The sequence below is a fragment of the Emydura macquarii genome, unplaced genomic scaffold (assembly GCF_026122565.2).
Source record: "Emydura macquarii macquarii isolate MOO-44397 ecotype Brisbane River unplaced genomic scaffold, CSIRO-AGI_Emac_v2 contig_387, whole genome shotgun sequence".
In the NCBI taxonomy this organism is placed as follows: Eukaryota; Metazoa; Chordata; order Testudines; family Chelidae; genus Emydura; species Emydura macquarii.
The window spans coordinates 1-12,496 of NW_027130524.1; the positions used below are offsets into that span (position 1 = coordinate 1).

Consider the following 12,496-nt stretch of genomic DNA (forward strand, 5'->3'; position numbering starts at 1 on the left):
CCCTATATAACTCTTTTGTATCTGGTTGCCAGGGGAAGTACATTTGCCCAGCATCCAGACATGCTGCTTGACTTCCCTATAGCCACCTGGGTTTTCCCTATGGCTATAGTATTCCCCATAGCTATGGTTATGTGATTGTGTGTGTCACAATTAAAGCTGCACCCGATCCTACTCTAAAATGTAGCTGTGTGATTCTTTTCCACGACAATGTTAAATAATATCACAAATGGTTCCCCTAATCCAGCCAGCGTCACACCAGGACTGACCTGCCATGCCCGGGCTCCTGGATCCTGCCCCCCACGGTTGCTGCTTCCGTAGGGCTCTGCTGGCCCTGGAGCTGCCTCCCCACCTGGATCCCATGGAAGGCACATCTGGTGAGTTTCTGTCCTTGCACATTGGTTGGGGGGGGGGCCAAGGGGGCTCTCATGTGTTTCGTTGACTGCCATGGGTGCTTACCTAGGGCTCTATTTTTTATGTGTTTTAAAACGGTATGCAGTTTGTCTCTTTAAGGATTTGAAAGATTTAACCCCCTACCCCGCATTTTGAATGGGTTTTAAATGCAAGCAGAGAGAGGAAATCAGTTGCTACATTGTATGGGCTCATTATGGGAATTGTTCGTTTTTGTGGAAACTGAGTTTGTAAATTCTAGGTTTGGAATACGAGTAAGGGACTGACAGAGAATGTGAGGGGAAAATCAGCAGGTTTATTTGGATTACAAACAGCCTAACACAACGCTCTAACCCACTCTCAGTCTAAACACTACTTCATTCAGTTATACTGGGACAGAACAGACAATTACAACACTGGCAAATATTAACAGCTTACTACTAAAGGATACAGTTGCAGCACTAACAGTCCTTAATAGCGTACCGCTAACAGATACAAATGTAACACTAACAGATTTCAACAACTTACTACTAAAGGGATACAATTACAATGCTAGCAAGTCTTTATAGCTTACCAGTCGAAGGGTACAATACTTATACTCTTCAGCTGAAGGATTCGGTGGCAATCTGCGCTAGATTCTTGCAGATTGGAGAGAATCCCCAGCAGGGATCAGGTCCGGGGGAGGGAGTTGGGCTAGTTCGAGGCATCAGCTCCCCAGAGCGACGTGGAGCTTTAGACACAGCTCAGTTTGTTCTTCCTCTCTCCTCAGCTCTATAGTCTGGCTTACAAAACACTGGCTGCAGATTGGCTGCTGGCAGTTTGAAAAACCCGCGGCAGCTGCTTACATTGTAACTCTCGCGTGCTTTGTGCTGCTGAGTCACCCGCCCGACAAGACCAGTTAACCGTGTCAGAGCCGAATTGCTGTGGGAGCCCGGAGAAGTTAAGTGTCACCAACGGGTCAGTCCGCACGTGGGCGCCACTCCATGCAACATACCTTCTGACAGTTTGTAAAGAGTTTCTTCAGTATGTTTTTTAAAGAGTTTCTTCTTCACTGTGCTACATGCGGATATAGTGTATCTTGGGCTCATCACTGAAATAGAAACATTTGTGTCAGTCTCTGACTATGCTAACTGTGGCTCCCTTGTTATTTCTCTTTCATTCTACAGACACCTCCGTAGTGGACCAACCCTTAAGAAATGCTGCTGACAGACTGTCTCAGATTAGAAAAAGGAAAGAAAAAAAAAAAAGCAGAGATGACATGTTTGCAGACCTCATGAATGCCTCAGCAGCCGCAGAGACAGAGCAAAGAGCGAGGTGGCTGACCTTATGGGACAAGTGCAGGAGAATGATCGCAGCACCACACAGATGCTGCAACTCATGCGGGACCAGGCAGACATTCTACGGCGTCTCATGGACAGAGTCCCCCTGCAGCCCCTCAATAATGCTCCTCAAGCGCTGGCTATGCCGCCTTCCCCCTCCCCAGCCCCCAATAGGTCTCGGAGGAGATTGTCCAGGATGCATTATGTGCTTACCTCCACCCCTGTGGCAGCATGGCCGCCGCAGCTTTCTGCTCACCGAGTGCTGGCCAGCAAACTACCACCCTAACCCTGGAGAGAGTGAATGAACCCTCCCCGTTTCCCCAATACTTGAATGTTAAAAATAAAGGTTTGCATCATTCCACAATGTTTCTTTATTAAATCATATCTAGTTCAGGAGGGAATTCTCGGGCACAGATATCGAAGGGGGTTGGGATGATCATTAAAGGCAAACAGCATGTGGGGAGGGGGGCGTTGGTGGAGGGAATGTCATGCACACAATTACAGAGCAGAGTTCAGCTGGCTCCATGTCTCTGCAGCAATGGCGATCGTGGGGAGTAAAAAAACAGTGCGAAAATCCTTTTCCTGCTTGTTTGGTGGGGGGACAGGTAGGGGAAGCAGCATTGCATCATGGGACGAAGACACTCCTCACAACAGCCACTCTGACTAGTTGCACTGTGGGATAGCTACCCACATTGCACTGCTTTGTATTTCGAATTAAGGCTGGCCAGTGGGGATGCAAGAAACCAGCACAAACACCTCAGTGTGGACAGTCTGCTGCGTTTTCTATAACTCAGTTTCTGAAAGTCGAATTAAGCTAATTCGAATTAGCACTGCAGTATAGACATGGCCTAAGAAAAGTTTATTTCTCTGCTTGCAGGGGAATTGTCCAGGAGGCCCAGCTGGAGGAGAAGGTGGGAGAAGGAGTCCTGAGAAGACTGGACGTGCATCTAAGCAGCGATGAGCAGTCCTGAGCTTTCTTTCGTTGGCAACACTGGCTGTGAGTCAATCATCTGTAGCTCAGTATCTCATCTGCAGAGCCGTGCGCATCATCATTAGGAACGGGGCTCGGTGGGATTAAGACCAAGGGAAGGGACATACAAGTTGTGAGCAGGTCTCTATAGCAATAAGAGCAGGAGAAGAGACAATAGTTCCCTGTCCCGAGTGACTCCTTTGGGGGCTGGTGCTATGGGGCCCTTTCTAATTGTAGCTGTAAATGTGTAAAGCAGGGGTGTCAAACTCGATGATGGTTACGGGCCAAATTCACATAAACTACACTTGGCAGGGGCCATGCAATGTCCTCCGCCCGAAAATGCCAAGGTCAGGGCAGGCTGATAAAGGAGAGCAGATTCTCCAAGCACTGGTGGGTGACACTGAAGTCAGACTTCCCAACCAGCCACAAACAGCGCTTCTGATTCCCCACACTGATTATCAAGAAGCTAAAATAAAAATACACACAGCCCCCTTTACTGCATTTCAGTCTCTGGCTCCCAATCGGCCACTAGGTCCAATAAAGAGACCAGTTATTTAAACTCTCTGCTCTTTACCCAAAAGGTTTCTCCTGACCCCAAAGGGTCAGCCACAGCACCAGATCAATATTAACTTTGGATCTTACCTAAAATACCACGCTGCCAGCCAATCCTTTAGTAACTAAAACTAAAGGTTTATTATGAAAGGAAATAAACAAACCATAAGAGAAGTGTTAAATGATTAAAGCAATCAGATCCATACAATTGATTCGAAAGTCCATATAGATCAGGTTTCTGGTAGAATTCTGGAGTTTGCAGGCTTGTGTAATCCCTCTGGTGTACATCCAGTACCTGGATGGGTCTCAGTCCTTTGTGTCACAGCTTCAGTTCAGTTCAACTGTAGATAAGTTGATCCAGAGGTAGGTGAAGACTGGTGACTGAAGACTGAAGGCAAAATGGATGGGGTGCAGCTGCCTTTTATGTGCTTTGACCTTTGCCATGCTGCTTGTGGAAATTTACAGGAATAAGATGGAGGCCAGGGCCACATGAGTAAGTCCTGGTGACTCATCAGGTATATCCCTGGCTTCTCCCCCTGGGCGCTTTGTCCCTGTGAATTCCTTTAATGGGCCATTAAACAGGCTAGTGCTGCAGCCATCCTGTCTGGGGTGTCGCCCAGAAACACAGTACAATATGAAATACAGATACAAACATATCCATCACTTCCATTACACACATAACACATGAAGGTAAACATGAAGGTAAACATTAACATTATCATCTTACTTAGCACGTTCTAGCCTTTCTAACAGTACCTGACATGGCACATCTCACATGAATTAGTGTGATTCTGATGTATGGATGTTACAAAATATAATAAATGCCCCCATCAATCCAGCCAGCGTCACAGCAGCATTCAGCTCAGAAATAAATGTGAAGCAACCTTTAAAAAAAATCTTCTGCCCCTCCCTCTTGGGGATGCTGGTTCACAGAAGATATCCCATAATGCATCATTCTTGGAGATCACTGAAACTTCTGGGTCTTTGTAATGTCACGTTCTAGGATATCTTCAGCAAATCAAGCAGCACCAAATGTTAGTTTAAACTTTTTTCTGTGCTGAGCTCTCTCACTCTCTCTCTCACACACACGCACTTTCACAGCCTAGCTAATGGGATCATTAAGCACTGAAATCTGTGCTTGGACTTCGTTTTTGCTTTGAAGTTCACTTTGAAAGATAGAAAAAAGATTCTCTCCTTGAAAGAAGGGAATTGTTGATCCAATGCAATGATGCTTCACTTGTCAAACATCTTGTCCTTACAGCTGGGAGCTGTCTGGCAGGTTCTCCATGTTGGCCACTGTTGTGATGATGGTGTTCACCTTATCCTCTGGGAGCACATGAGATGCATTAGATCGGAATTTCTTCAGGAGTGATTCTCTGCTGAGGGGCTTCCTCCAGTGCCCGTAGAAAATATCGCATCTGCCAGTCAGGACTTCTCCACTCTCCAGGATCAGTGCTACCTCCCCATACATCTTGTCAAAGTTGGCTATGTTGTCTTCAGGGTGCTCCACCAGTACCTTGGCCAGGAGCTCTTTCAGCTGGCACCGGTGGATGCTGGCATCAGTGAAGGAGTAAACACCCACCTCGCCATCCAGCAAAGCAGTGCAGGCGTTGAACTGGAAGGAATGTCGAGCCTGGTGTTCTGACTCTGGGAAGGACCTGTTGATATACTTGGACGCTGGGATCCTTAGGAGAATGGCACGGATCAGAGAGGGAGAGAAGGAGCCGGCATAGCTGATGAGCAGGTTCCTGACTGACAGGGCAGCATCCGCAATCCAGTGCATTCCTAAATGGGCTGGGAAACGCTTGAAGGCAATGTCTTGCTTCTCAAGGAGGAACTGGTGGCTGTTTGCTGGCAGGGGCAGTGGTTTGGGCTGGTAGTCACCATAGAACGCATTGAATCCAGAGCACCCAGGGAGGTCGTCCAGGATGAGGGGGCTGGCCTCCATCCCCTGGGCAGCCAGAAGTGCTGCTTCAAATCCCAGGCGGGCAGCGTTGCCGACATGCAGGGGCTTGGCTTGGGTGGCTGCATTTGCCATTGCTGCTCCCACCAGGGAGGCAGCAATTGCTAAGGCATGGGCACACTGGGTCCCACTCAGAGAAAGGAGCTTTGCTGCAGCAGCAGCGCTGCCCAGGGTGCCAACCAATGAGGGGGGATGGAACCTGAAAAGGAAACCTCAGCAGTGATCTCACCGCGGCAGCTGTCTGGAAAGCCCTGCCTGCCTCTTGCAGAGGGAGCACCCCAGTGCCACTTACGGGCATTCCCGTGGCACTGAAACCATTGCAAAAAAGCAGGCCAGGCCCTCCCCGCTGGTGTAAGTGGATGCTGGTTTATTCTGGGGAGAGGGAAAACACCCGAGTGAGCCTAGGAGTCACAGTTTTCCTTTGAGTCAGAAGAATCTAAATGTGTAGGCCCTGATTCTCTCTGGTCTGGCACCAGGAATCAGCATCCGCATTAGTGCAAAGTGGATGTCAAATGCTACAGTTCTGATCTGGTGACGTTGCACACCCACGCTGGGCAGGTGCCAAGGATGACACATCGGAGGAGACCAAGCCCCTGCTATCTAATGATAGATATCGGTGAGTGCACAGGACAGATCTACTCTATGAAAGAACCACTGAGGACATGAAGAGCAACAGAGAGGCAAACTAGAGCGAATGGAGTGTGATTTCACCATAGCCTCGTGTTTCTAGCTAGCACTTGCCCCATCACAGAGTATTATAGTAAGGTCATCAGAGGTCATTAAGGTGCAACACTGGATTAATTATGCCTAATCACCTGCAAATCTGTGGGCCAAACCCTCAGTTCCTTGGATCTAAATTTGTAGAACCCTCACTGACTCCTTTTATAAGCCTGCTGGCCCTTATTCCACACACAGCAGCTATTAATATACAAGTAGATCTGGGCAAAATATTTCGCCCCAAACTTCTTTTCAGTGAAAAATGCAGATTCAGTGACACCAAAACCTTTTGAAAATTCATTGGTGGTTTTGCCAAATGGTTCATTTTGGGAAAAAAATAAATCAGAAAAAATTCAAAATATTTTGATAGTTTGAATAGAAATGACTTAGTTTCCTTTAATTTGATTTTTAAACAATTTAAAAATGTTTAAAAAATGAAACTTTTCAGTTTTGTCAAAGCAAGGTGTTTCAATCAAACCAAAATAAATCAAACAAAATTTGACTTTTCAATTTGCAGAAAATGTCAAAAGTTTGCTTTTGGGCTGACCTGAAAATAATTTTGTTCCAATTTTTCAAAGCCACCAACTAACCAAAAAAATTATTATTCGTGCAGATCTATAGCTGAGATGACTCTTTAGTAGAATATGTCTTACTTTGAGAGAGACCAGCTGTTTTGGGCTAGTGTGTCTCTTTTGCAGTTTCCCAAAGAGTTTAATAAGGTGGCCTCTACTCTGCAGTGTTACGTGAATCACAGAAAGGATGGGTCTGGTTTTCCTCCAGACTTTCTGATTTAATTTGCTGTGCCATGTTCTAACCCTTGCTAAGCTGCGCTGCCCTGTGCCCTGAAGCATGATAGATTTACCTCTTAGGAATGTTGTGAGCTTCCGTGGAGAAACGCATGAGCCTTCCTTGCACCTCAATACCCACGTTAAATGCTAGCAAGAAATCCAGGCCATTGAGTTTGGAGCTCGGAGGTAGCATCTGGGAGGCTGCCAGCAGCGTGGGCAATACAGCCCCAGAGGGGTGAGTGGCAGGGTGCCAGGTGTCATCAAAGTCCATGGAGTGAACCTGCCACAGGGGAGAGGTAACAGCAAGGTGAAAATCATGTTTGTACAGCACCTAGCACCAGGGGGGTCCCGGTCTATGACTCCTACTGCAATACACATGGCGCTACTAATATTAATAATGAATTTCATAACAACATCACTGAGTCACTGGTGCTAACTGGCACTGTAACAAAAGTGGAATGCAGAGCAGACACATGAACTTGATTTCTGGGTCCCAGTCACATCAGGCCCGTACCTCTGTCACATGACAGAAGCCAGTACCAATATTCAGGTACCAACTTCAGGTACATCGGGGGTGTGGTTATCCTAAAGTGCCCTGCACCATTCAACAGCCTCTTCTGGCAAAGAAAGCCTTACCGCAACTCCATTCGCGAATGCGGCCAGCGTGGGGGACAGCTTCAACCCTTTCCTGCCATAGACAGAGCTCATGGCATTTGACGCATACAGCTGCTGCAAAAGGGAGAGAATCCAGTAAGGGGAGAACCGGGCAGGGCTGCATTCTGAAAGTGACGACCTCAAGCAGCTGAGCTGCAGCTGTGTTATTTCCACCACATGGGATTCCTGGCACCTGGCACCTCTTAAAACAACAGAATCTCACCATACTAAAGACGTAATGAAATTTCAGTTGAAGGGCTTAACTTCTTCCCCCTTTACAAAACCAGCTACACAAACCTGAACATCTTGAAGTTTGTGGCTAGTGAAGGAATGTGCTACTGGTTTATGCTGAGAAAAACAGCAACGGCTTTTTCTACTCACTGATCTCTAGGAATTTAATTTCAGCCAGCACTTCCTGTTTTCTCCCTCCCAGTGTTGTAGGGAGAGCTGTGCTCCATTTGTTTCCAACAAGAGCCTTGGTGTCAGCTCTCTGCACTTGGCAGTGGAAATGCGCCCATGATTGTGACGTCGTGCGCTCACAGCGAAGTTTGCCCCGCTGCAAGGTCTATGCGTGATTTACATCCCACGTAAGCCATAAAACGGAGAGTCAAGCACTGCATTCACTTTGCGCTGGTTCTCTGCACATGCAGCCCAGACGTACCATATTAACGGCAACATGGGTGCTGGTGCGTATCACTCCTACCTGACAGTACTGCAGGGCGATATCAAACACACGAGTCATGCTGCCCAAGAGGCCAACCCCAATGCTGTCAAGGATCATCCTTTTGCTCCAGTGACAAACAACCTCAGACAGGTGCTCTGGCCGGACTCCGTGGATGAAGGATGCGAAGCTGCCAGTCACGGTCTCCTCTGCAGCACTCCTCTCCTGCACTGTGGGGATAAGCAGAAAGCTAGGATCAGCCAGGCTGCAGGACCGGACCCTTTTAGGCCACCCCTACTCCCATGGAGTAGGACCCTGCTTGTCAAAGAGTCCTATTGGTTTCAATGGAGCTGCTCAGGAATGACGGGAGTGAAGGTGGCAGAACTTACATTGCCCTGGTTTGGAGACGAAGGATGGTCTAGTGGCAAGGGCACTAGTCTAGGAGTTAGGAGACCCAGGTTGTGTTCCTGCCCTGTGTGACCTTCAACAAGTCACTTAGCCACTCTATGCCTCAGTTTCCCTCTGTAAAATGAGGAGAACAGCATTGCCCTCCATCCCAGGAGTTATGAGGATAAATACATTAGAGACCGTGAGGCACTCGGGTACCATGGTAATGGGAGCCATGGAAGTGCCACAGATAGAATGCTGGGGGAGATGCAAAGAAGATGAATGAAAACCCCGCCTGTAAAAGTGGGATTGTAACCCTGCATGGTGGGTGAAATTTACCTTGGGAAGGAGGTTGCAAGTGAGACCTGTGATTAGCCCTGTGCCAAGAGAGGTTTCACAGGACAGAGGAGACAAATGAGATGCCTGCTCCTTTACCTGGTGAGGAATGCACTAGGCATATTTAAATCAAATAGCTCAGTCCTACTTAATGGCAAAACTTACATCAGCTTCAGGAGATCAGGAATAGACACAGCATCTTCCGTTGGTTTATCTGGGAGCAGCATAAAGGGCTTGATCGTGCAAGGTGCTCAGCACTCTAAACCAATCCAGCAAAGCACTGAAGCCTATGATAGCCCTACTAAGTCAATGGCAGCGCTTAACATTAAACACTTACTTAAGTGCTTTGCTGGTTCAGGTCAGAGCTCTCAGCCACATACAAGAACAAGCCTAAATTGAGGAAATAGATTAAAATTGCAAATCACACACACATGTATGCGTGTTCCAGTCTGTCTAGCTATGAGGTCATCTTTACTGCCAGCCAAGAAGTAGGGCATACAGCCACTACCTATTGTGATTTCTTCTACTTCTACATTTGTTTCAATTTTAAAGTATAGCAGGTTGGAAACTGGAATTTCTATTCCGTGGGGAAACTCTGACATTTTGAAATTTGTTTTCATTCTGAATCAGAAAAAAAGGAGCCAAAATTTTGAAATTTTCCACAGAATGAACATTCTGAAAAAATTTCAGTTTGGGACCATCAGAATGTTTTGGCTTAATAATGTCAAATCATTGCATTTGGAGAATTGCTACCTTCACAATAGGAAAATGTCCTTTGGAAATTCAGTATAAAGTAATAGCTATACCCTCCCATCAGTATATAAATATTGTCAGCAGCACTTTCTTCAGTCTGTGATATGTGCTCTTTTTTTAAAGAGGTTAATAAAAGGGCCTTATAGATTAGATTTGACTAGCGTCAATGGTTCTGCATGGATTTTTTAAATTACTTTAAATTGTTTGTATATTTAGTCACTTTCTTTGATCAGCATTTGTTATATCAAGGTAAAATGACCAACTATGTGAATCTCTAGGACTTAAAAAAAAAAATCTATACAAGAAACTTTTGATCTCTCTGACATTAGTGGAGGAATTCTGGATTTATACCACTGTGGCTGGAAACAGAATAGCAGGAGCATACAATGAGTAGGAATTATTCTAAACAATTTTAATAACTAGCCCTAGATTAAATATGAAATATTTAACAATGCAGAGCATAGGCCTGTGTTCTTGGCAAACAAGGATCGTTACCATTTCAACATTTAAATACATGGTTACAGTACAAGTGAAATTTTATAGTCCTTTCTAAGGGAAGATTCCCTATTATGTTAATGGTGTAGGAGAGTGAAGAGTTAAAAGCTGGAAGTAATTGGGATTAAGCTACAGAGAATGGATTTATGGCACAGGTGAACCTTGTTTTTCTTATTTGGTGGAATTTTTAGCGATTTGCGTAAGGAGTGAGACTAACAAATCACTGTTCTCCCTCCTGCCAAGGTTTTTGGTGGGAATACAGCATTATCTTTTTTCCTCCCTTGCATACAGCATACTATAAAGAATATTAGTAAGTTTCAAGGTAACATGCCTGCGCTTTGTGCAATAATCCTGCAAACAACAAACAGGGGCGGGTATAATTATATTCATTATGTAGTTGTTAATATTCATTTGATAGGTGTCAATGTAACCAAATAAGAGTCTATGGGGAGTTGCTGGAAATGGATACATTTACATACTGTTATGGATCAAAGGATCGTAAAGTAACCCCTTATTGCTCACTCCTGGCGTGGAAGTGGAACAAGCAGGCAATAAAGGGTTCCGTCTCCCCAATCCGTCCCAGGGACAACCTGTTTGATTATTTCTAACAAATGGGAGCTCTGCCTAATTAAGAACTACATAATTTGACTCTAAAATAGGTAAATATTGTGTGTTTGGTTCAGGGCCGATAACCACTTTTTTTTTTTTAAACCTATTTTGTTCATGTTAATTGAGCTTGAAAGGCAGTAATAATTTATTGGCCCGTAAGTGAAATCCTAAAAACAATAACAATAATACATTTTGTCTTCCAAAAATTTAAGAGACTTTTCTAAGCATGTTTAACCCAGTTCCTGTCAATTGTTTTTACATATTGACATATCAGAAGGCTTTAAAAAAGAGAGAGAAACATTTCTTTAAGTGAGAGATACAAACCTTGAGCAGAAATTTTGTGCACCTGTTGGGAGGCTGCTAAGACCTTCTGGGATCTCTAGAGAAAAGAGAAGGATACCGTTTGTCATATAAAGCAACCAGGCATTTTAAGAGCACCTTTACTGCTTGCTCTTGTAAATCCCGAGTCATAAAAAACGAAAGTTCAAACAAGAAGTAGGTAAACCGAACCCTGTTCCAAAGCTGTTAGGTAATTAGAAACCAGTCTGATAAGGGTGCCAAGAACAGTCAGGGAAAAAAAGTACTATGTCGGAATTTGTAGTATAAAGATTTAAGTTACAGAACTACCATGCTAAGCCCATTACATAACTGTGAGCAGGACAAATTCAGAGTAGATACTAAGATATGAAGTACAGAGCATTCATAAAAACAATACAGCACTCTACAGAAATACATGGAATACACTGAAGAAATATATAAAATAGGGACCATTTCAGTAGGTCAAAAAGGAGTCAACAAAAACCATCTAATTTTTTAAACATTAGGTCAGATCCCTGGTTGATGTAAATGATTATAGATCCAATGAAGTCAGTGGAGTTATGACAGTTTAAACCAGCTGAGGAACTCCCACCAACTCTAATTAAAACTAAACAACCTAAACAACAGAATAAGATAAGGATAGATCTTCAGCATGAGATAGCATTACCTATAAAGTTGTGTAGACCATTCTGATGGTTCTAAATGTGTCTGTTGATTTCTCTTGAGCACTGGGAAGATCTCCTCAAGCAATGCTAGAGGTGTCTGTTTGGTGTCAGGGTTTATATACCCTTCCAAAGCCAGTTGCTTTTTGTCTTTGCATTTGTCTGCAAATTAATTTCAAGACTGGTGACATCAGCAGCTGGGCTGATAGGGACTAGACATGGTTGTTTTTCCAGTTGTGGAGCAGTAGATTGAAGGAAAACCCCTTTCTTTTCAGGAAATACACCTAATACTCAATACCAAAGGTGCCAATGTGTGAAGCAACCTGCATTGAGCTCCTCCTACTCTCTGATGAGGACTATAAAACTGTTACTTACCAGGAAATGATAAGGAGAAGAAAGTCTGCTGCCACTCAACTGAAGTACCTTCATTGCAGGTAACTCTAGCAGGAAAGACATCGGTTTTATATAAGTTATTCTTTGCTGCTGGTTCTACTGTATTATTTTCTGGGTTTTGTTATTTGCTTTCATCTTCTCATAATTCTGTTTCTTTCAATCATAAGCTCTTCCAATTAACTTTTTGATGCTCTGCAGGTTCATCATCCAATTAATCTAGAAGTCGAATCTATTTTATTTCGTACATTACTGTGGATTTTTTGAACTCTTCATTCATATTTAACAAGTAGTCATGTCTGTACTTTAGGTCAACGACATTTTGTTTCACTGGTCCCAAAGGCAAGTGGAACATGGGAAAATGTCATATTAAACATATTATATATGCTAACTTAACACAATGATTAACTCCTTAGCATGACACATAAACAACCTTTAATTCACTACCAAATATGTACCATTAGCCAGATCGCCTGCTAGGTCAGTTGACTTCATGCTAATTGTACCAGTTGAAGATCTAGACTGCGGTACAGAC

The 12,496-nt window shown here is 44.4% G+C and overlaps 1 pseudogene; it reads right to left on the reverse strand.

The window, feature by feature from the left end:
• Nucleotides 1–4,483: 4,483 nt before the first annotated feature.
• On the reverse strand, nt 4,484–11,597 carry LOC137146209 (cis-aconitate decarboxylase-like; annotated as a pseudogene).
• Nucleotides 11,598–12,496: the final 899 nt, after the last annotated feature.